The following is a 25,834-nucleotide window of genomic DNA, read 5'->3' as shown; positions in this document are numbered from 1 at the left end:
GTTATATTTGCTCATCTAGGAGTTTCAACATTCTTCTTTCTTTTTAATCACCTTGTAAAGGTTTGTTGGTGAGCCCGTAAAACCAACGGTGTAGGTTTATTGGTGAACCCGTAAAACCAATTATAAAGGTTCGTTGGTGAGCCCGTAAAACCAACATAGGTTCTTGGTGATCCCGAAAAACCAAAGTGTAAAGGTTTTTGGATTGTGAGCCCGGAAAACAATCCAACTGTAATCCGCAGAATTATAGTGAATTTCCAAGGGGTCGCTTGGGAAGTGGACGTAGGTGCTTAGGAGAGCACCGAACCACTATACTTCTTGTGTGTTTGTATTGTGCATTGTTCTAATTTCACTCACTCATCAATTGACTAAATTAAGATAGTAAAAATTAAGAGAAACCAATTCATCCTCCCTCTTGGCTTGTCACCTTGGGCAACAAGTGGTATCAGAGCGAGGTGCTCATATAGTATTTGTTGATCTCACAATCAAGAGACAAAGATCATGACAACCCAAGTGGGATGTTCTATGAGTGAGGGGCAATCCACAAATAGACCTCCTCTATTTAATGGCACTAATTACACATACTGGAAAGCTAGGATGAGGATATTCATTCAAGCTCTAGACTATGAATTGTGGTATATTATAACTAGAGGACCTCACACACCCACAATTAGTATAGAGGGCACTATCATTCCCAAACCAGAAATGGATTGGAATGAGAATGATAGAAGACTAGCACAATTAAATGCTAAAGCAATAAATGTACTTTACTGTTCACTAGATGTAAGTGAATTTAATAGAATATCTGTTGCCCAGATAGACAACCCAAGAGGGGGGGTGAATTGGATTTTAAAATAATTATTACAATTAAATGGTTTGTGAGATACTAATTAATCCTTTTTGCAAGTTGATTAATTAGATGCTATGTGCAGTGAATGAAATGAAAGTAAGAGAGACAAATGCAATCACAAACACAATGATTTTATAGTGGTTCGGAGCTAACCCTTGCTCCTACGTCCACTCCCCAAGCCTCACTTGGGAATTCACTATAACCCCTCGGATTACAGCCGGTTGTTTTACAAGCTCACAACCAAACTTGTTGTTTTACGAGGTCACAACGAACTCGGTCAGTTTTTCCAGGCTCACCGACTAGAACCACCCCGATTGTTTTTCCGGGATCACAATCGAACCCTTACACGTTGGTTTCAACCTAGGCTCACCAACAAACCTATACACCCTTGATTCAATCTCCTGATTGAATCAAGTAAGAACCAAATGGAAAGAAAGAACAAAGAGAAAAAGTACAGCTTCTAGGAAAGCAGATATTCAGCAATATAAACAATAGAGAAGTTAAGAGCCCTCAAACTATTTTATGACGATGTAGAGGAGGGCTTCTTGAACTCTGGGTCTCCTCTTGAATGTCTTGAAGACTTGAAGGCAGATGGAGACTTCTTTAATGCTGGGAAGAGTTGGTTGAATGGAGTTAATAGCTCTCTTCCTTCTTTTCCGTTGAAATCAGTTTGCAGATGGAGGATTTTTGTTTTCTTTGAGTGGAATATCACTTCTCTGCTTTGCTACAGTCCTCTGTGGCTATTTAAGCCATTCCCTACGGAAACTAGCCATTCTGCACATTCTGCACATCCTGACAATGTGTCCGTTGGGATCGGAGTCGACTCGCGTGATCTGGAGTCGACTCGGCTGTAGCAGGACTCGACTCATGCTCTTCTGGAGTCGGCTCGGCAACTGTTCCGAATTTGAATTAAAGTGAGCTTCTCAACTGGGAGTCGACTCGACTTAACCCGGAGTCGACTCGCCAAAACCTAGAGCTGACCTGGCATTTTTGGAGTCGGCTCATCCCATGGAATCCATAGAGCCATTCTTCAACTTGGCTCACTCGAATCGACTCGGAAATTCTGGGAGTCGACTCGGCACTCAGAGCCCGAACTCCCGATCTTCTGTCTTTTGGCTTGTGCAGTCTTGGAGTCGACTCGAACTGTTCTGGAGTCGACTCGGCTATCAATATCCGAAAAACAGCTTTCTATCTTTTTGGAGTAGCGCTGCCTTGGAGTCGACTCGAACTGTCTTGGAGTCGACTCGCGTCTCAGAGACAACAATTCTGTCTTCTGTCTTTTTGGGGTTGCGCTATCTCGGAGTCGACTCGGGCTTTGCGGGAGTCGACTCGGCTCTCAGTGTCCGAAAACTGCTCTCTGACTTTTGCCTTGTACAACACTGAGAGTCGACTCTTGCTTTCTTTGGAGTCGACCTGCCAACCATCGGAGTCGACTCGCGTTCCTCAGGAGTCGACTTGGCTCTCAGGGTCGAAAATTGCTCTCTGACTTTTTTGTCTGTAACTCCCTGGAGTCGACTCATACTACTCCGGAGTCGACTCGGTAAGCATCGGAGTCGACTCGCGCACTTCAGGAGTCGACTCACTGACAGATTTTGAGTTGAGTCTTTCTGTTCGTCTGTCTATTCTCAGTCGGAGTCGACTCATAACGTTCCGGAGTCGACTCGAGCCTGTGCCAATGCTTCTGATACGCCTGGAGTCGACTCGTAATATCCCGGAGTCGACTCGAGTCTCAGACTTTGGTTCAACTTGACTTCTTAACTTATCCAAAATATCTTGAACCAAATCTAGATGCACTTAACCATAAATTTGTAAGATTTTCACTGAAACACTAGATTGAATTCATTAGTAAACATAAGATATACTCAAATGCTTTGAGCTCATCAAAATCAAATAGGGTTATGATCAATCACTCCACAATCTCCCCCTTTTTGATGATGACAAAACATTGAGTATATGTAAGGTGAATTGCACAAGAAGCAAGAAAATTTATAATAAAATTTTTGAAATGAATTCAAGTGTCTGGTTATTTAATTTATCCAAACTTGAAAGGTGTGAAACAATAAATTTCGAAGTTAGAGCTCTCCCTTTCATTTGGAATTATATAAGCCTTCATGTCATGCAATCAGTTGTTTGGCTTATATATATTTAATGATTTTGCTTTCTTAAAAATTCAGATTCTCCCCCTCAACATATGCATTCAACTTTGTTTTGATTCTCTGAATTTTTTTTTAGTGCATTGAAGCTTTTGAACTTAAATTTTTGGTTTTTAGAGGAAAAATCTGCCAATTTGTTCTTGAGTATGATTCAACTAATCTCCGAATATCCCTTGAATAGATTCTGGAGATTACTCCATTAGGAGCCCCAACAGAGAGATAATGAACCTCGAGGTATTGAATCCACTAAAAACAAATTATTGTGTGTTTTAAAAGTTTTTCTTTTTATGAATTTTCATGTATTCCTTTTTCCTTTTACATATCTATTAAATATATTCTCCCCCTTTTTGTCATCGTATCAAAAAGGAAGAGAGTTGAACACACAAGCCAGTAGGGATCAATATGCACAATTTTGAAGAAATTTGTCTACTCATTGTATTGATGTATATGTAAGTACAGTTGTGAATACAATAAGTAAAGCAGTAAATACATGTCAAAGTAAACATAATCAGCTAGGGCTTCCTCGAGGATGTGGCTCCTCCTCTCAGTCTGTTTTGCTCCATGAGGAGACTGACCCCGTCCGTGACATTCCCTAGCTGGGTGATAATGGCCGAGGTGGCCCTACTGTGCGTCGTGGATAGCTCGGTCAGAGTCTGCTGGAGTGTGTCCAGCTTGGCAATCAAGACATTCGCCAAGCGCTCGGCCCCCTGACTGGTAGTGCCCATATCGTGTCGGATGTCATCTCGCATCTGTCTTGTGTTGCTCGTGACATCGCTCATGTTGGAGAACTGGGCTTGTATCAGGCTCCTGACGTTGAAGATCTCCTCCCTCAGATGAGCCGTCATCTCGGTCACGGCTGATAGGGAGGGAACCAATGCAGAAGAGGGGGCAGTGGCTGGACCTCTGAGCTCCCTCAGAAGATCGTCCCGAAGATCTCTAACAATCTCCTGCCGCAACTCCCGGAGCTGCTCAGGAGAAATCCGAACATCCATCGACTGAATGGGTGGAGCTGAGGAGGAGGGTCCGGCTGAGGTGGGTGGAGCTGAGGTGGAGGGAAAGGTGGGAAAGTCTGAATCAGGGTCAGGACTGGGGGAATGTCTGGTAGTAGGTGTGGAGGAAGATGGTTTCCTGACCCATGTTCCCTCTACCTTATGAAACCCCATCCTGTGTAGGATTCCCTCACCCATGCGATCTGTCCATCGCAATGCGCGAGAGGGTTCCCCCTCAGGAATTGGGATCTCGGACTTCCTAAAGATAAGAGTGTATAGCATCCCATAAGGGAGGGTGAGCTTAGGTCTGTCTAGTGGCTCACATAGGTATCTATAGATCATCTTGGGGAAGTTAATAGGTGTGTCTTGGAGAATGTAATACATGAGGGCTAGGTCCCTTTCAGATACAAAGTCAAATCGGCCAGTCTTAGGGAAAAGGGTCCTAGAGATGATGCTCAAGAGGAGCCGCATTTCCACTGACAGTGAACTAGCGGACACCTCGTCTAGTGGGGACTGGGGTGGACTCCCTAAAATGGCCGTAAGGGCCTCAGTCCTATCCTCGGGGTGTGTAGGAGATACCCCTACTTGGAGAAGATGGAGGATTTGAGCTATGAAATCCTCCGAAATAAATAATGGGACACCCGCTACGGTTTCCTCTATACCCCCATTGCCCCTATGCACGGTTCCATAGAACTTCCTAACTAGACCGGGGTATGTGGCGAGATCTAATGAACACAAGAACTCTAAACCTTGGGCCCTTAACCTCTCTCCTATAGTGAAGCCCTCCCGGGAGAGATAGTCAAAGTTGACGTATCTCCCGGTGGAGACCGCCTTCCCGGCGCACGGTCGCGAGGGAACGGGCCTCGGCGGGGAACGAACCGGAGGTTGTGGCCTCGCGGGATCGTTTCGAGCTTTGGACCGTCGCTCGGCACCGGTCGCGGGTTGGGGCCTCTTCCGGCTCGAGACAACCGACTTGCGAGGCATTCTTGACCTAGGGAAGGGGAATGAACCTAAAGGACGGAAGAAGATCGACGGGAAAAACCCTAAGAACCGTCGGAGACGACGTAGGAGACGGCTCTAGGGTTTGTGAACAGTGGCGGCGGTGAATAGAAGTTTTGATTAAACGCTTGGATTAGGGTTAAAAATCTGGATCCCGACCGCGAGTCGACTCCTGTAAGTCGCGAGTCGACTCGACCTCGAGTCGACTCCAAAATATGTGCGAGTCAACTCTCCTAATGCTGTCATCGACCTCGAGTCGACTCCCGTCTATGGGCGAGTCGACTCCCCTTATGCGGCCATCGATCTCGAGTCGACTCCCGTCTATGTGCGAGTCGACTCCCCTGTACGAGCCGACTCTGAAACTTACTCGAGTCGTCTCGAACTCTGGCACGCACCTAAAAATCTTGCTATTATCATACCAAATGAGGGACAATCACTAAGTTATGATCTGATTTGATGATCATAGATGAGAAACTCTATATTTAGCACAATCTAATCATCAAAATCAATGAACTAGAAGAGAATATCACTAGGATGGATCAATCACTCCTAATCCTCTCCTAAGCACACTAAATCTCTCTTCACTCAAGGGTTTAGTGAAGATATCAGCTAATTGATCATCAGTGCAAACAAATTGAAGTGTCACATCACCATTCAGTACATGATCTCTTATGAAGTGATGTCTTATCTCAATATGTTTAGTTCTTGAATGCTGAATTGGATTTTTAGTTAGATTAATGGCACTTGTATTATCACAATTAATGGGAATTTTATCTTGTTTAATGCCATAATCTTCCAATTGTTGTTTGATCCACATGATTTGAGCACAACAACTTCCGGCTGCAACATATTCAGCTTCAGCAGTAGATAATGCAACCGAGTTTTGTTTCTTGCTAAACCATGAGATTAAGTTTTCTCCTAGGAACTGACATGACCCGCTGGTGCTTTTTCTATCAAGTTTACATTCAGCAAAGTCTGAATCTGTGTATCCTATTAAGTTCAGGCTAGATTCTTTAGAATACCATAGACCTATATTTTTTGTTCCTATTAGGTATTTAAAGATTCTCTTGACTGCAATTAGATGAGATTCCTTAGGATTAGACTGATATCTAGCACACATGCATACACTAAACATGATATCAGGTCTGCTTGCAGTGAGATACAATAAAGATCCTATCATACCTCTATATAACTTTTGATCTACAGATTTACCTGATTCATCTTGGTCTAATTTGCATGATGAGCTCATGGGTGTGCTGATTGACTTGTTTCCCTCCATATCCAACTTCTTAAGCATCTCCTTGATGTATTTGGCTTGATTGATGAAGATCCCTTCTTCAGATTGTTTGATTTGAAGCCCGAGGAAATAGTTCAGCTCTCCCATCATGCTCATCTCAAACTCACTCTGCATCAAGTCAGCAAATTCTTCGCAGAGGCGATTGTTAGTAGCACCGAAAATAATATCATCAACATAAATCTGCACTAATAACATATCTTTATTTTTCTTCTTTAGAAACAATGTTGTATCTACATTTCTCCTAGAGAACTCATGTTCTAGTAAGAATTTGCTAAGCCTTTCATACCATGCTCTAGGTGCTTGTTTCAAACCATAAAGTGCTTTGTTCAGTTTATACACATGATTAGGGTATTGATGATTCTCAAAACCAGGAGGTTGTTCTACATACACCTCCTCATTAATATACCCATTTAAAAATGCACTTTTTACATCCATTTGAAATAACTTGAAATCCTTAGAGCATGCAAATGCTAATAATAATCTAATTGCCTCGAGTCTAGCTACAGGAGCAAAGGTTTCATCAAAATCTATACCTTCTTCTTGATTATACCCCTTTGCTACTAGTCTAGCCTTATTCCTTATCACAATTCCATTTTCGTCAAGTTTATTTTTATATATCCATTTGGTACCTATAATTGAATATTCAGAAGGTCGTTCAACTAGATTCCATACCTTGTTTCTAGTAAATTGGTTTAATTCTTCTTGCATTGCATTTATCCAATTTACATCTTTTTCAGCTTCTTCTATGTGTTTGGGCTCAAAATGTGAGACAAAAGCTAAATGATTATTTAAGTTCCTAAGGGAAGCTCTAGTCCTAACAGGTTGAGATGGATCATCTAAAATTAATTTCTTAGGATGCCCGTGAGCAAACCTCCAAGCCTTAGTCAGCCCATGATCCACCATAGCCTCTTGGCTTGATGATGCATTTTCAATTAATTTTTGTTCATCATCTTGTAATGTCATCTCATCAATTTTTTCTTCAAGAATTTCAGCATCATCATCAATATTAACTCTCTTGCTAGAAGAGATATCACTAGAATCATCAAAAACAACATGTATGGATTCTTCTATAACTAGGGTTCTTTTATTAAAGACTCTATAGGCTTTACTAGTTGTAGAGTACCCCAAGAATATACCCTCATCAGATTTAGAGTCAAATTTTCTTAGATTATCTTTCCCATTATTATGAACAAAACACCTACATCCAAAGACATGAAAATAGTTCACTTTTGGTTTTCTGTTTTTCCAAAGTTCATAAGGTGTTTTCTTTATAATGGGTCTCAATAAAACTCTATTTAGTATATGACATGAGGTATTGATGGCTTCTCCCCAAAAGTACTTAGGGAGGTTACTTTCACATAACATGGTTTTAGCCATTTCCTCTAGAGTTCTATTTTTCCTTTCCACAACTCCATTTTGTTGTGGTGTCCTAGGTGCAGAAAAATTATGAGTTATCCCCTTTTTACCACAAAACTCATCAAATAAATGATTTTCAAATTCGGTTCCATGGTCACTTCTAATAGCTATGACTGAAGTATCTCTAGCATTTGTTACTTCTTTATAAAATTTCTTGAAAACTGAAAATGCTTGATCCTTATGAGCTAAGAACATGACCCAAGTGTATCTAGAATAATCATCTACAATAACTAGACCATATTTATTTCCACCTAGACTTGTGGTTCTAGTTGGTCCGAATAGATCCATGTGTAGTAGTTCTAGAGGTCTAGAGGTAGAGACACAATTTATAGATTTAAAGGAGTTCCTTGATTGTTTGCTAAATTAACATGCTTCACATATTTTATTCTTTTCAAACTTTAGTTTTGGCAAACCTATCACGGAATCTCTTTTAATTAGTTTTGATATTGTGTCCATGCTTGCATGACCTAACTTACGGTGCCATAACCAACTAGCATCATTGTCCTTAGTTTCATTAATAACTAAACATGGGTTATGTTTGGCAAGATCCTCAAGGTCTACAACATACACATTCCCACGTCTTATTCCTTTAAAAACTAAACTATTGTCATTTGAGTTGGTTATGATGCATAGAGATGGTTTGAACAAAACATCAAAACCTCTATCACACAATTGACTAATGCTAAGTAAATTATGCTTTAGACCATCAACATATCGAACATTATCAATAAAGGTTGAAGGGGTAATTTGTACTTTACCTATACCAATGATGTGATCTTGGTTATTGTCTCCAAAAGTCACAGCACCTCCCTTCTTAGCTTCAAGGGTGAAGAATTGATCCTTGTCACCCGTCATGTGTCTTGAGCAGCCACTATCCAAGTACCAACAATTTTTGTCTACCTTGGCTGCAAGACACTCCTACACAAGCAAATCATACAACTTTAGGTACCCAAGTTTTCTTGGGTCCTTCATGGTTAGTAATGTTGGTTCCTTTTGGAACCCAAACCCTTTTAATTTTTTTTTTAGTTTTTCCTTTTCTATAATCACACACATTTGCTTTATGTCCTAATGTTCCACAGCAAAAATATGTTATTTTCTTATTTTTACTCTCCCCTACTTTAACAAAGAAATTACTAAGGAGTTTTTGCTTATTTTTAGATTTATACCCTAAACTCGCTCTATTGAATACAGCTCGTTGACTATTAAGTATCATCTCTAATTTTTCTGAGCTATATGTAAATTTTTCTACAAGAGGCTTGTACTTTTCAAGTTCTAGTGTCAATTTTTGTTTTTCTGTTTTTAGATTACTTAGTTCTTTTGTGAGACTCTCTTTTAAGATATGTTTATTGTTTTTAAGTTCTAATATTTCTTTGTTCAGCCTTTCGTTATTTTTAGTTAAGGTATTATTCTTTTGAATCAAGATTTGGTTGCTTGTCTTAAGTTCTGCATTTTCTTTAATAAAAACATCTTTATCCTTAACTAATGTATCATACTTACGGAGGTGAGTTTGGTTAGTTACTTTTAATTCTTTGTTTTTAAGGTTTATTGTCTTGTACTCATCCATTAATTCATTGAAAGCATCATATAATTCATCGAAAGTAAAATCTAAATGTGTTCCGGATATTACCTCATTGTCATTAGCCATAAAGCAAAGGTTGGCCTTTTCTTCTTGTTCTTCATCCGATGATGATGAAGATGTATCGGAGTCCGATAGGGTGGAGACGAGGACTTTCTTTTTCTTGTGCTTGCTCCCCTTCTTCAGCAAAGGACACTCAGCTCTGAAGTGCTCCGGCTTCTTACACTCATAACAACCGATCCCCTCATTTTTCCTTTCCTTACCTTTATCCTTGTGATAGGAACTTGAGGGGCCTCTCCTTTGATGTGAGGATTTCTTCCGGTTCATGAATCTTCTGAATTTTCTTATAAGGAGAGCCTCATCATCATCTCCCTCATTATCTTCCTCTTCACTGCTACTACTGCAAGATAAGTTTTTGTTAGTTGAAACAGATTTTAATGCTATTACCTTTTTCTTGTGAGAGGACTCTTCTTCGCTGTGTTGTTTCATTGCGAGCTCGTGCGTCATTAGGGATCCAAGAAGCTCCTCAAGTGGAAGCTTGTTCAAGTCCTTGGCTTCTTGGATTGTCGTCACCTTGGCTTCCCATGACCTTGGTAGACAGCGAAGAATCTTCTTGACAAGCTCACTGTTAGTATAATTTTTGCCAAGGCTTTTTAGGCCATTGACAATGTCAGTAAATCTAGTGAACATGCAAGTGATAGTTTCATTAGAATCCATCTTAAACAATTCATACTTATGAACTAATATGTTTATTTTGGATTCTTTGACTTGATTCGTGCCCTCATGGGTCACTTCAAGTCTATCCCAAATCTCTTTTGCAGAATTGCAAGTAGAGACTCTATTGAATTCATTTCTATCTAATGCGCAGTAAAGCACATTCATTGCTTTGGCATTGAGTTGTGCCTTCCTAAAGTCATGGTCATCCCAATCCTTTTCAAGTTTGGGTACAGTGACACCCTCTACATAGATGGATGGGATGTATGGTCCATTTAGTATAATGGTCCACATCTCATAGTCTTGGGCTTGGATAAATATTCTCATCCTAGCCTTCCAATATGAGTAGTCGGATCCATTAAAGAATGGGGGTCTTTGGGTGGACTGGCCCTCAATGTGGGAAGATCCAAATGGGGTTGTCATTTTGATCTTTTACTCTTTGGGTAAAAGAGTTCAGGCTCTGATACCACTTGTTGCCCAGATAGACAACCCAAGAGGGGGGGTGAATTGGGTTTTAAAATAATTATTACAATTAAATGGTTTGTGAGATACTAATTAATCCTTTTTGCAAGTTGATTAATTAGATACTATGTGCAGTGAATGAAATGAAAGTAAGAGAGACAAATGCAATCACAAACACAATGATTTTATAGTGGTTCGGAGCTAACCCTTGCTCCTACGTCCACTCCCCAAGCCTCACTTGGGAATTCACTATAACCCCTCGGATTACAGCCGGTTGTTTTACAAGCTCACAACCAAACTTGTTGTTTTACGAGGTCACAACGAACTCGGTCGGTTTTCCCAGGCTCGCCGACTAGAACCACCCCGATTGTTTTTCCGGGATCACAATCGAACCCTTACACGTTGGTTTCAACCTAGGCTCACCAACAAACCTATACACCCTTGATTCAATCCCCTGATTGAATCAAGTAAGAACCAAATGGAAAGAAAGAACAAAGAGAAAAAGTACAGCTTCTAGGAAAGCAGATATTCAGCAATATAAACAATAGAGAAGTTAAGAGCCCTCAAACTATTTTATGACGATGTAGAGGAGGACTTCTTGAACTCTGGGTCTCCTCTTGAATGTCTTGAAGACTTGAAGGCAGATGGAGACTTCTTTAATGCTGGGAAGAGTTGGTTGAATGGAGTTAATAGCTCTCTTCCTTCTTTTCCGTTGAAATCAGTTTGCAGATGGAGGATTCTTATTTTCTTTGAGTGGAATATCACTTCTCTGCTTTGCTACAGTCCTCTGTGGCTATTTAAGCCATTCCCTACGGAAACTAGCCGTTAGACTCACTTTACTAGCCATACTGCACATTCTGCACATCCTGACAATGTGTCCGTTGGGATCGGAGTCGACTCGCGCGATCTGGAGTCGACTCGGCTGTAGCAGGAGTCGACTCATGCTCTTCTGGAGTCGGCTCGGCAACTTGTTCCGGATTTGAATTAAAGTGAGCTTCTCGACTGGGAGTCGACTCGACTTAACCCGGAGTCGACTCGCCAAAACCTAGAGCTGACCTGGCATTTTTGGAGTCGGCTCATCCCATGGAATCCATAGAGCCATTCTTCAACTTGGCTCACTCGAGTCGACTCGAAAATTCTGGGAGTCGACTCGGCGCTCAGAGCCCGAACTTCCGATCTTCTGTCTTTTGGCTTCTGCAGTCTTGGAGTCGACTCGAACTGTTCTGGAGTCGACTCGGCTCTCAATATCCGAAAAATAGCTTTCTGTCTTTTTGGAGTAGCGCTGCCTTGGAGTCGACTCGAACTGTCTTGGAGTCGACTCGCGTCTCAGAGACAACAATTCTGTCTTCTGTCTTTTTGGGGTCGCGCTATCTCGGAGTCGACTCGGGCTTTGCGGGAGTCGACTCGGCTCTCAATGTCCGAAAACTGCTCTCTGACTTTTGCCTTGTACAACACTGAGAGTCGACTCTTGCTTTCTTTGGAGTCGACCTGCCAACCATCGGAGTCGACTCACGTTCCTCAGGAGTCGACTCGGCTCTCAGGGTTGAAAATTGCTCTCTGACTTTTTCGTCTGTAACTTCCTGGAGTCGACTCATACTACTCCGGAGTCGACTCGGTAAGCATCGGAGTCGACTCGCGCACTTCAGGAGTCGACTCACTGACAGGTTTTGAGTTGAGTCTTTCTATTCGTCTGTCTATTCTCAGTCGGAGTCGACTCATAACGTTCCGGAGTCGACTCGAGCCTGTGCCAATGCTTCTGATACGCCTGGAGTCGACTCGTAATATCCCGGAGTCGACTCGAGTCTCAGACTTTGGTTCAACTTGACTTCTTAACTTATCCAAAATTTCTTGAACCAAATCTAGATGCACTTAACCATAAATTTGTAAGATTTTCACTGAAACACTAGATTGAATTCATTAGTAAACATAAGATATACTCAAATGCTTTGAGCTCATCAAAATCAAATAGGGTTATGATCAATCACTCCACAATATCTACATGCATCTCTGCAAAAGAAATTTGGGATAAACTTGAGGTCACACATGAAGGAACTAATCAAGTTAAGGAGTCAAAAATAAACATATTAGTACATAAGTATGAGTTGTTTAAAATGGAATCCACTGAGTCCATAACTGAAATGTTTACTCGTTTCACGGAAATCATAAATGGGCTAAAGAGTCTAGGAAAGTCTTATACTAACTCTGAATTGGTGCGAAAAATTCTCAAGTCTCTACCAAGAGTTTGGGAGGCCAAGATAACCGCAATTCAGGAAGCAAAGGACCTCAATATACTGCAATTGGAGAAACTTCTAGGATCACTCATGACCCATGAGTTGACCATGAAGCAAAATTCAGAAGATGAGGTCAAGAGAAGAAAGACCATTGCCCTAAAGTCTACCACTCCAAAACAAGAAAATGAATCGGAAGAATCTGATGATGATGATGAATTTGATGAAGAAGGAATAGCTATGCTTGGAAGAAAATTCAGAAAATTTATGAGAGGTAAGAAGAGATTTCATAAAAAGAAACCCTTCTTCAAAGGTAGCTCAAGCAAAGAAAAGGGTAAGGACAAAGAGAAAGAAAAGGAAACACAAATTTATTATGAGTGTAACAAGCCCGGGCATTTCAAGATAGATTGCCCGAAATTAAAGTGAATGGCAAGAAAACTTAAGAAGAAGAACTTCATGGCTGAATGGAGTGAAAGTGAGGAGTCAAGTTCGGAAAAGGAAGATCATCAAGAGACGGCCCAAATCTGCCATATGGCCAATGACGATGAGGTAGATTCTGAACTTGAATATAATGTGATTTTACTGTTGATGAATTACATGATGCATTTTTAGAACTCATGGAAGAACACAAAAAACTGATCAATAAAAATAAAGTTCTAAAAGAAGAAAATCAATCTCTTATCAAAGATAAGCTGAAACTATCTAGTAACTATGAAACATTAAGTAGGAGACTCACAAATGAAACCAAGAATCTAATTGCTGAAAATGTCAAGTTAAAAGAAGATGCTGAAAAATATAAATCCTTAGTAGACAAGTTTACACTTAGCTCAACCAAATTAAATATGATTCTTGATAGTCAAAAAGCTATATATGATAAGGCTGGATTAGGATATAAAACAAATAGGAAACAAAAATACTTAAAGAACATATTTGTAAAAGCTAAAAATGAAAATATAACTTGTCATTGTTGCAATAAATTAGGACATAAAGCATATGAATGTAACTATAGAAAGTCTAGCTACAACAAATTGAGTAATAATTATAAGCTTAAATCCAAGAAAGTTTGGATTACAAAAGGAACATCAAGTACTAACCCTAAAGGACCCAACATAGTTTGGATACCTAAAGCTCATTCTTGATCTTGATTGCAGGGGTGTCTTGCAGCTAATAAGGTGGATAAACGATGGTATGTAGATAGCGGCTGTTCAAGACACATGACCGGTGATGTAGACCAATTTGTCACCTTGGAGTCTAAGAAGGGTGGAGTAGTAACCTATGGAGACAATGGAAAAGGGTATATCATTGGAAAGGTTAAAATTTTTATTACTCCATCTACCTTCATAGAAAATGTCTTATTAGTTAATGGTTTGAAACATAACCTACTTAGCATAAGTCAATTTTGTGATAAAGGATTTAAAGTCACATTTGAAGCATCAGTATGCATAATCACAAATCCTAAAGATAATAGCATTGTACTTATAGGACAAAGGCAAAGAAATATTTACATGGTAGATCTTCATGAATATTAGGCAAGAAAAATGGATTATGTTTAATTACTAATGAAGAAAAGAAAAATGAAACAAGTTGGCTTTGGCATCGTAGACTAGGACATGCTAGTATGGATTTAATAACAAAACTAGTCAAGAAGGAATTAATAAAAGATGTGCCAAAATTGATCTTTGAAAAAGGACAAAATTTGTGGACCATGCTCATTAGGAAAACAAACAAAATCATCCTTCAAATCAAAGAATATAGTATCAACAACTAGACCTTTTGAACTCATACATATGGATCTATTTGGACCCACTAGAACTGCGAGTCTAGGAGGGAAGAAGTATGGACTAGTTATAGTAGATGATTTTTTCAAGATATATATGGGTTTCATTTTTGGCACATAAGAATGAAGCATTTTCAACATTCTTGAAATATTATAATAATATCATAAATGAAAAGAAGCTCACCTTAATAGTAATTCGAAGTGATCATGGAACTGAATTTGAAAATCAACACTTTGAAGAATTTTGTAATGAAAATGGTATCTCACATCAATTTTCAGCACCTAGAATGCCTCAACAAAATGGGATTGTTGAAAGAAAAAATAGGACCTTGGCAGAAATGGCACGCACGATGTTGTGCGAGTCAAATCTTCCAAAGTACTTTTGGGCTGAAGCTATAAGCACTGCTTGCCATATTCTAAATCGGATTTTAATACGACCTATAACCAAAAAAACTCCTTATGAACTTTGGAAGAATAAGAAACCAACCGCTAAATATCTTAGAGTATTTGGATGTAGATGTTTCATTTTAAACAATGGCAAGGAGGATCTAAGTAAATTTGATGCCAAGTCAGATGAAGGTATCTTCTTAGGATACTCCACATCTAGCAGGGCATACAGAGTGTTTAATAAAAGAACTCTTGTAGTCGAAGAGTCAATTAATATCATATTTGATGAGTCTGATAGTGAGTCTGCTAGGAAAGAAAATATCCTTGATGATGATGCAGGAATTATTAACTTTGAAAAATTGAATCTTGATGACGTACCAAATCAAGATAAGGAAAATGATCGCGTGCCACCACAATCTCAAGACTTGCCAAAGGAATGGAGGTATGCATATGGACACCTTAAAGACTTAATCATTGGTGATCCATCTCAAGGGGTAGGAACTCGATCCTCTCTCAGAAATTTAAATGATTATCTTGCTTTTGTTTCACAGTTAGAACCTAAGACTTATGAAGAAGCTGAAAAAGATACCAATTGGATAAATGCTATGCAAGAAGAATTAAATCAATTCAAAAGAAGTAATGTATGGACATTAACTGAGAGACCAAAGCATAACTCTGTAATTGGAACAAAATGGATCTTTAGAAATAAATTAGATGAAAATGGGGTAGTTATAAGAAATAAAGCTAGACTTGTAGCTAAGGGATACAATCAAGAAGAAGAGATAGATTTTGAGGAAACATTTGCTCCTGTAGCTAGATTAGAGGCTATTAGATTACTTCTAGCTTTTGCATGTTTCATTGATTTCAAATTGTATCAAATGGATGTAAAAAGTGCCTTCTTAAACGGTTTTATAGAGGAAGAAGTATATGTAGAGCAACCTCCTGGTTTTGAGAATCATGAATTGCCAAATCATGTATTTAGACTACATAAGGCATTGTATGGATTGAAGCAAGCACCTAGAGCTTGGTATGATCGACTAAGCAAATTTCTACTAAATAATGACTTCAGTAGAGAAAATATAGATAAAACACTTTTTCTCAAAAGAAAAGATAAAAATCTGCTAGTGGTACAAATATATGTAGATGACATAATCTTTGGTGCCACAAATGATAATCTTTGCAAAGAGTTTGCTAATTTAATGCACGGAGAATTCAAGATGAGTTTGATGGGAGAACTAAGTTTCCTTCTCGGATTACAAATCAAGCAAACCAAAGAAGGTATTTTCATTCATCAAACTAAGTATACAAAGGAAATATTAAAGAAGTTTGGGAATGAAAATCACAAGGGAATAGGCACCCCAATGAATCCCACTAGTAAGCTAGACAAAGATGAGAAAGGAAAAAGTATAGATATGAAGCTTTATAGAGGCTTAATTGGATCTTTGCTCTACCTTACTGCTAGTAGACCAGACATAGTATTTAGTGTGGGAATATGTGCTAGATACCAATCAGATCCTAAGGAGTCACATTTAAGTGCTGTTAAAAAAATCCTTAGATATTTAAAAGGAACTACAAACATAGGATTATGGTACTCAAGAGACTCCTGTCTAGATTTGCTTGCCTACTCAGATGCAGATTTTGCTGGATGCAAATTAGATAGGAAGAGCACTAGTGGAATATGTCAATTTTTAGGAAATAACTTAGTATCATGGTTTAGCAAAAAGCAGAATTTAGTAGCACTGTCAATGGCTGAAGCTGAATATATAGCTGCCGGCAGTTGTTGTGCTCAAGTACTATGGCTTAAACAACAACTAGAGGACTATGGAGTTAAACTAGATAACATTCCTATAAAGTGTGATAATACTAGTGCCATCAACCTTACTAAAAATCCGGTTCAGCACTCTAAAGCCAAACACATTGAAATAAGATATCATTTTATTAGAGATCATGTGCAAAATGGAAACATAGGTATTGAGCATGTATGTACAGAGAAACAATTAGCTGACATATTCACAAAATCTTTGAGTGAAGATAGATTTTGCATGCTTAAGAGGAAATTAGGCATATGTGATCCTTTTGATTGAGGAGATATAAAAAGGAGCAAGCTGTCTCATGATACTCTCCTCCCATTTCTGAAAACCCATGAAATATTAGTCAAACTAGTCATTTATAGATTCCTTACTCATGTATCATTGTCCTAGTAAGAATTTGTAAGGATTGGAAGAAAGAAAAATTTTTAAAAGGAAAAAGGAAGAGAAAGAAAAAATTTCTGAACTAGGGTCGACCCAACCCAGAATGGGGTCGACCCAACGTTGAGTCGACCCAAGAAAAATCTAGGGTCGACCCAATGACGGGACCCCACTGTTAAAAGGGGGACTCGTGAGCAATCTAGGGCACTGTTTTCACTTTGTCCTCTTCCAAAAATCCTATTCCCCACTCTCAAATCTCTTCCAATCATCTCCAAACAGTAGAAGGAAGCTTCCCCAAGCCGTTAGATCAAGATCTTGAAGAAATGGGACCTAAGAAAGCCGTAGCCAAGCGATCCGGGAGGGTTTCACGGACCACCCGTGTTGAAAGAGATGCTACAGAGCCTTCTACAGTGTCTCCACAAGGTGAGCCTCCTCCTCCCTCCCCTTCAGTCCAACTTGCGAAATTTGCGGGGAGACCGGTTACCACGGGAAGAAGAATCCACTCCGAGTTTTTGGATCAATAAGGGTTTCGGTTGGGTGATTGGATCCGAAGGCAAGGATGGGAGCATCTTTGCTCCCTAGATGTGGTGATCTACCCAGGATTGGTTCGTGAGTTCTATGCCTTCCTGAAAACTGGAATGGGAGGACTTATATCTGAAGTCCGAGGAGTAAGGGTTAGGGTTTTCGAAGAAGTTTAAGTGAGTTGCTTCATCTCCCCTGCGAAGGAGCAACTCCAGAAAAGCCTGAAAATAAGTTGAGAGCTCTACAGTTGATTCTTGAGGATAATGATTTTGACTATTCCGAAAATATAATAGCAAACTCTCTTTCAGCTGAAATGAGGTTGTTGCACAACTTCATAGGTCGGATTTTGTTTCCGAAAAGCGGAAGATTTGATCTCATTTCTGAGCGAGACCTGGTCGTCATGGAGCACATTATTCAGGGCATTCCCCTGAACCTCCCAGCTATGATACTTAGGCAGATGAGAAAGGTCATATGCAATTCGAGAGTCTCCCTGCCTTATGGTATGATACTCATCCTGATCTTCCGACAGCATGACATATCAGTAGAAGGAGAGATCTCCAGGCATCTACTATTCACTGACACATACACTGCACGATCCCTTATTCGCATGGGTTATGAGAAGGTGAACGGGCAGTGGGTACGTGCAGGAGCTGGGATTCAGGGTGATGCACCAGAGGGTGATGCACCAGAGATTAGAGACCCCATCCCTAAGGATGAGGAGCCTACGGATCATCCTACAGCACCTTCAGAGGCTGGACCTTCGTCATCTGTTCCTGCAGGATACACGGATGAGTTTTGGAGTAGGATGACTGAGCTTATGTCAGCTCAGGCGAGGATTATCACTGATGGACTGACGAGCAGATTGGATATTATGACTGCTGAGATTAGCGATCTTAGAGAGCAGGTAGGAGCTCTACGAAGAGAGAGAGAGGTTCATGGACCATCTGTGCCCCAGGCAGCTGAGTCAGAGATTTCGGCACAGAGTCATCCAGCTCACCGAGCTCCACGCCAGACTCAGTCCCATCAGGCTCGACCTTCCCTCGCCACTTATGCTAGGAGGATGAGGATTAGATCACAGCCATTAGATACCCCTTAGGCTGATGTTAGCACCTTTGGTATTAGTGCCTAGGATTTATCTAGTTCTCATTTGTATTTTGTGTTGATCATGTACTTTGTACTTTGATTGAGGAACATTGTTTTGTTTTGGCATTAATGTATTACAATGTTCCATTTTGATCAATGAAATTTAACTGTTTATTATTTATTGTGTCGACTTATTGTGTCTATTTGATGATAACAAAAAGGGGGAGAAGCAAGGAAAGAGAAATGTGTAAGCAAAGAAAGAGAAATGAGTTGACAAACAAGGTTGAACATTATATTAGGAAAGACTGTACATTTAAGGGGGAGTAATCTGTAACAATGAAAATGTTAAAGTCTAAGATTTAAATCGAATTTCAGAATTTGGCACATAGAATTTCAGAATTTGGCACATACCTTTCACACCTCGATACATAATCTGAAACTCATGCTTTATCTCAAATTTTTGAAGTTTCATCTTTAATGAAATATAAAAGAAAGGGGGAGTAATTCAAAAGGTCAAATTGGAAATATTTGGATGAAATAGGGGGAGACTTCACTCTCAAATTTGAAAAGCTGAAATTCAGCAACTTGAGCCCTTCTAAAACTAATTTTAAGATAAGTATCAATAGGCTCATATTCAATATTTTGTAATCATCAAAAAGGGGAAGATTGAGGATGATAGTGGTATTTTGATGATTAATACAATGATTAAGAGTATGTTACAAGTTAATTCGATACATCATTAATAAGTCCGTCACTCTCGATACATTAGTATAATGAGATTAAGATGTATTTCAATGATTATTAATGAGATAAAATTTGCGATAGGAAAGGGATAGTGAATTCTAAATTCTAATTCGGCAAAGTTTCAAGTGAAACATACTCTTAAGTGGACAATAGTAATTTTCATTATTTGGAGTATGTAGCACTACCATAATGATGAGAGCACAAAAGTGCGATCTACACACAGCTTAAATTAATATTATTTCCAACAAATAATGATAAAAGAGCTACATTAATTTCATATTTTTTTATTTGGCACAAATCAGAAATAAAATGCACATTTGGTATAATTGGGTTCAGAAAGATGCATAGCCCCAAATCATACGCACCCAATCTCACTATGGCTTGGTCAAACCTATCATTCATCAAGCTCACAACCACAGTAGCAGCCAAGCCTAATCACACTGGAGCAACACTTGGTGACCATTCAAAGGGAACGATCACAGCCATCCACCCTTTTGGCAAGCGATCAACTCTCCCATCCTTGCAGCCCGTGAAGCTTCCCAGCCGCCGTCCGGAGGAGATCGCGATCCGTGACCTGCGCCCATCTCACGCTTCTCCCAGCCACCCGTGAAACCCCCAGCATCCCGTTCATCTCGCCTGCAGCCATTCATGACCATCTCGGCGACCTCCCCAACAGTCCGCGATCATCTCCACAGCTTCCGAGCCCGTGATCCCCTTCTTCTGGACCCGTTTCAGCTCCAACGTCGCAGCAACCGTGATCAAAGCCTCCTCCTGCGATCACTTCCCAGCACCCCGTCTTCACTGCATTCCAAGCTTCAATCCCACAGCCGTCCTCTCACCCTCCAGCTCCAGCTACCGCGATCGGCTCCCAGGCACCAATCGATCCCAGCCATCTGCCGCGTCTCATCCCAGAACACCCAAAGCGCCATTGATCCCGTCCTTCCAGCCGAGATTAGCGCCCCCTGCAGCCTTCCACGATTCTCCCGCATCATCTTCTTTCCCAGCCTTCTCAGCCTTCTTCCCAGCCGTAATCCATGGCGTCTGTCTGCTTCACCTCCCAGCCGAGATCAGCGCCCGATTCTTCCTCCATTCCAGCCATTCGTGAGCGGCTCGGCACCACCAGCATCCCGTGAAGCGTCGCAACGTCCGCGCATCGTCCGCACCAGCATCAGCCCATCGTCCGCAACGCACGATCCTTGCCGTCCGCTCCTCCCCACGCGCGATCAGGGGAATCATCGATTCCATGGGCTCTGGGGATCTATATGAGGAGGCCTCTGATCCGAAAGAAGGGAGCCCCGATTTGAAGAAAAAAAAAAACAGGAGGAAGAAAGGAGGCGGGCGGCTGCAGTGGAAAGAAAAAGAAAAAAACAGAGGAGAGAAAGTGAGAAAGAAATGAAACAGGGTATGCCCTGTTTCCGAAAATAAAAAGAAGAAAGAAAAAAATAGAGAGAGAGAAAAGGGAGAGAGGCTGATGTTTGTAATGGCTTGCTAATTCCTTTGGCAAAGGGTGATGGATGAACCGTTGTCATGTTGCTTTCATCAAGTACACTCTAAACTTTAATTCTAATTGTTTTATATCCATTGGTATGTTTTGGGTTCTTGCATATTTATTTATTAGATAGATCTTGCATGGTTTATATATATTGATGCATGGATTGTTTCGATGCTTGATTTGTCGTAGACGTAACCGGCACGATAAATACTTGGATATTTAATTCATGTTTTCAGATTGTATACTCCATGATTAGAACTACCCCATCTTATTAATCCTTAATCAAGAATCGCCGAGTTTATTTGTTGAAAGTAATATTGTCAAGGAAGATTCCGGATCCCTAGCTTTCTCTATATTCTTGAACGTTGTTTAATCACATATTATTCTCTGCTTTTAATTTCTAAAGATCGACTAAAAATTACATCGAAAGATTACGCTAATAATCCATAGATCGTTCCCTGAGGAATCGACCTCGGACTTCCGAGTTATACTACTTGTGCGATTCTCCTGCACTTGGGAGAACAGTTTTATTTTTGCACCAAGTTTTTGGCGCCGTAGCCGGAGAACGGCTGAGTTATTAGTATAATTTTAGATTTAATTTTTACCTTAGTAGTTAGTATTTTTCTTTTGAAAAAAAAAAATTGCATCTTTACTACTATTTTTAATTCCCCGCACAGTTTGCATCAAACTCTGATATCATATAAATTAGCCGTCTGATTTAACTCAAATTTGGTCAGCTAGTGTAAGACACATTGCTAGATAATCTGAACGGTCTGATTGACATTCTGACATTTTTAAGACCATCAGATTAATACGAAACCTTGCTGCTTTCTACTTTAAATTTTCTGCATTTATTTTTTTTTAGAATCAGAATTTTATTGTTATCATATCTCATTAACCCTTGTTGCTAATTAAAAATTTAAAAAAAAAAACTTTAAGAAAAGATCAAGGGTGATTATTTAATAAAAAAAGAGGGAAAACCTAAAATTTTAAATTTCAAATTTCAGAATTCAAATTTCAAATTTCAGACTTCAACTCATAAAATTTTTAAAAAAAAGAAAGAAATAATTTGCTTGATCACCTATTCAATGAAATTTAATGTCATGCCATAAAATATTTAAAAAAAAAAATCTCTTGATTGTTGCATATAGTATAAGGCATCAGCATAAAATATTCTAAGGGATGAACCCATTTAAAAAGATAAGGTCGGGATTTCATCACTCGTCCTTAGCCCGAAAATCACCCCAGTGCATAAATGTCCCAAGCTTAACTAAAATCAACTAGACGTTGGCCCCTAAGGACATTCGAGCTCAATAGGACGAAGACCACCGAAAGTTGCACCAATTTCGCTCTGTGGCTTAGTTGATGTCTAGGCAAGCTTTGTCCCTATAAGGGAGACAGTTCATCTGTTCGAGGCAAGTGGGTTTTAAGTGGGACCTTTGCGAACGCATCGTGACCCCTCCACTTACCTGGGAGCTTACCTGGTCAACTCGGTTCATTAGACCGGATTGGAGGCTTAGGTGTCCTCTTCAAACCAGTTAGGAGCTGTCTAGAAATTTAAGAAAAACATTAGAAATTGAGGTATAATGTTTTGTTGCATTTTTGATTGTGAATAGATTTTTATTTTAGGGTGTCGTTTTAGGGTATCTTTAGTTGGTATTTATATTTTTTTAAAAAAAAGAAAAAAAAGAGAGGGAAATATTTTGCATGCTAAAGTGGAATAGGGACGACACCGGTCGATTAAGTCGTACAACGTTAGATCATCCCTTAGGACATACCCCTGAAATTCCTTCTCAATATCTCACACCTTGTGAGATGGCTGATCTAAATGAAGATGCGGGGAGTCACCACAATCGAGAACGAGAACCCCATGTTATGACTCTAAGACAATACCTACAACCGGCTAGGACTAGTCAGCCTTCATGCATAATTTTTCCTGATAATGTAGGACATTTTGACATCAAACCCGGGGTAATTCAATTGCTGCCCAAGTTCCACGGGTTAGAGTCCGAAAGTCCGTATCTTCATTTAAAGGATTTTGAAGAATTGAGCATTACATTTAGAGTGCCAAATGTCACCGAGGATGTCCTCAAGTTGACATTGTTCCCTTTCTCTCTAAAGGATAAGGCCAAAACATGGCTAAACTCTTTGCGACCTAGATCAATAAGAAATTGGCAAGATATGCAGAGAGAATTTTTGAAGAAGTTCTTTCCCACACAAAGGACCAACTTTTTAAAAAGACATATTAGCAATTTTCAACAAAAAGATAATGAAACATTTTATGAATGTTGGGAAAGATTTAAAGACCTTCTTCTCTCATGCCCTCATCACAGGTTCGAAACTTGGAGAACCATTAGCTTCTTTTATGAAGGTTTATCTCCACAGTTGAAACAGTTTGTAGAGACCATGTGCAATGGTAGATTCTTAGAAAAACAACCTGATGAGGCATGGGAGTATTTGGATTCTCTTGCTGAGACTGCCCAACTTTGGGATAATGGGGATAGAAATACCAAGTCTTTACCTAAGCCTACTAGCTCTGTACAGGGAGGCCTTTACAACCTCAGAACTGAGGATGATCTTCATGCTAAAATGGCAGCCCTCACTAGGAAGGTAGAAGAAATTGAGCTTAGGAAGGTTGAGCCTGTCAAGACTATAGAGCTTAGAAACGAGTGTTGTGGTATCTGCGATATGTCGGGTCATACTACTACAGATTGTCCCACCATACCGGCATTCAAAGAAGTCTTGCACGATCAAGCAAATGCTATGAACTCCTACCAAAAGCCTTATAACGATCCATACTCGAATACCTATAACCCTGGTTGGAAGAATCATCCAAACTTTAGATGGAGAAACGATCATCCTCAACAGTCACACCATTCAGCTCCTCCACCTGCACATCCTCCTTATGCACCATCACCTTCTCAAAAGCCAAATATCGAGGATACATTGCAATCCATACAAACTTTTCTACAAGGTCAAGCTAATATCAATGCTCAAAATACTCGAAATTTTGAAGACATAAGGAACCAATTGTCAATGTTGACTACCGTCCTAAGTACCCAAGAGAAGGGTAAGCTTCCAGCTCAACCCCAACCTAACCCACAAATGCACGGTAGTAATAATACGGCTCCTTCTAGTTCGCATACAGAGCATGCAAAGAGCATCATGACTTTGCGTAATGGAAAAGTCATTGATCAAACTGTCCAATTGAGATCGCAAGTCACTTCTAATTCTGATGCTCCCAAAGTTGATGAAAGGGACAAAGAAGAAGTTGAGGTCCCAACTTCTACTAAGAAAGTTGAATGTCCTTTTCCACAACGGTTAAAGCCGTTGCAAAAGCTCGAACCTAACTCTGAAATTCTTGAGCTTTTTAAACAAGTAAAAATCAATATACCTCTTCTTGATGCAATCAAACAAGTACCCTCATATGCCAAATTTTTGAAGGACTTGTGTACTGTTAAGCGCCGATTAAATGTTAAGAAGAAGGCATTTTTAACTGAAAATATGAGTGCTATTTTGCAGCACAACATTCTCCCTAAATATAAAGATCCAGGTTGCCCAACCATCTCATGCATCATAGGCGACTTTAGGATAGAGCGAGCATTGTTAGATTTAGGGGCAAGTGTGAATTTGTTGCCATATTCTGTATATGAGCAATTTGGTTTAGGTGAGTTGAAGCCAACCTCCGTCACTTTGCAATTAGCTGACAGGTCAGTTAAAATTCCAAGGAGGATTATCGAGGATGTATTAGTCCAAGTAGACAAGTTCTACTTTTCTGTCGATTTTATTGTATTGGACACACATCCGGCTTCGAACTCACAGTCTCAGATTCCGGTCATTTTAGGACGTCCGTTCCTTGCAACTTCTAATGCATTGATTAATTGTAGGAATGGCGTCATGAAGCTTTCTTTTGGTAACATAACCTTAGAATTGAACATTTTTAATGTGTGCAAACAACCCAATGATCCCGAAGAGAGTAAGGAGGTTGATTGGGTTGAAACCATCGCAGAAGATTATTTGTTAGCTAAAGCAATTAACGACCCATTCAATGATAGCTTAATTGATTGGTGTCCTAATGGAACCAATGATGATGATTTGTCAGTCACACCTATTGTGGATAATCTGGATATCAAGATGGTCAATGGGTGGAGACCAAAAGTAGGAGAATTTGAGAGATTGTCGCCTCGAGAGGTGAAAATAGAACCATCCCATGAGCAAGCACCCAAGCTCGAATTGAAACCCTTACCAAAGGAACTTAAGTATGCTTTTCTTGGACCCGAAGATACTTTTCCTGTAATCATCTCGTCTGGACTTGATCATACCCAAGAAAGAAAATTAATTGATGTTTTAAAGAATCATAAAGGAGCCTTAGGATGGTCTATTGCCGATTTGAAGGGAATTAGCCCCTTAATTTGCACGCACCGGATATATTTGGAGGACAATGCCAAAACCACAAGGCAAATGCAACGAAGGTTGAATCCTACGATGAGAGATGTGGTTAAGGCAGAAGTCCTCAAGTTGCTTGACGTGGGTATTATTTACCCAATTTCCGACAGCAAGTGGGTAAGCCCTACTCAAGTCGTTCCTAAGAAATCGGGTTTGACGGTAGTAGAAAATGAACAAGGTGAACTAGTTCCAACTCGTGTCCCGACGAGTTGGCGCATGTGTGTTGACTACCGAAAGCTGAATTTGGTCACACGAAAGGATCACTTTCCTCTACCCTTCCTAGACCAAGTATTGGAGAGAGTTGCAGGGCATGCTTTCTATTGTTTTCTTGATGGCTATTCGGAATATTATCAAATTGAAATTTCACCAGAAGATCAAGAGAAGACTACCTTCACTTGTCCTTTTGGCACATTTGCTTTCCGACGAATGCCATTTGGGTTGTGTAATGCACCCGCAACATTTCAAAGATGCATGCTCAGCATTTTTGAAGACATGAGCGAAAAATTTTTGGAA

General features: G+C 39.9%; 1 non-coding gene across 1 annotated transcript; it reads right to left on the bottom strand.

The window, feature by feature from the left end:
• Positions 1-23,101: 23,101 nt before the first annotated feature.
• LOC120107106 lies at positions 23,102-23,211 on the bottom strand. The gene has a single exon (XR_005509050.1). It is a non-coding gene; the product is annotated as a small nucleolar RNA R71 (small nucleolar RNA).
• Positions 23,212-25,834: the final 2,623 nt, after the last annotated feature.

Source organism: Phoenix dactylifera, unplaced genomic scaffold (genome assembly GCF_009389715.1).
Source record: "Phoenix dactylifera cultivar Barhee BC4 unplaced genomic scaffold, palm_55x_up_171113_PBpolish2nd_filt_p 000767F, whole genome shotgun sequence".
Lineage (NCBI taxonomy): Eukaryota > Viridiplantae > Streptophyta > Magnoliopsida > Arecales > Arecaceae > Phoenix > Phoenix dactylifera.
This window is presented reverse-complemented; position numbering and strand designations above follow the sequence as displayed.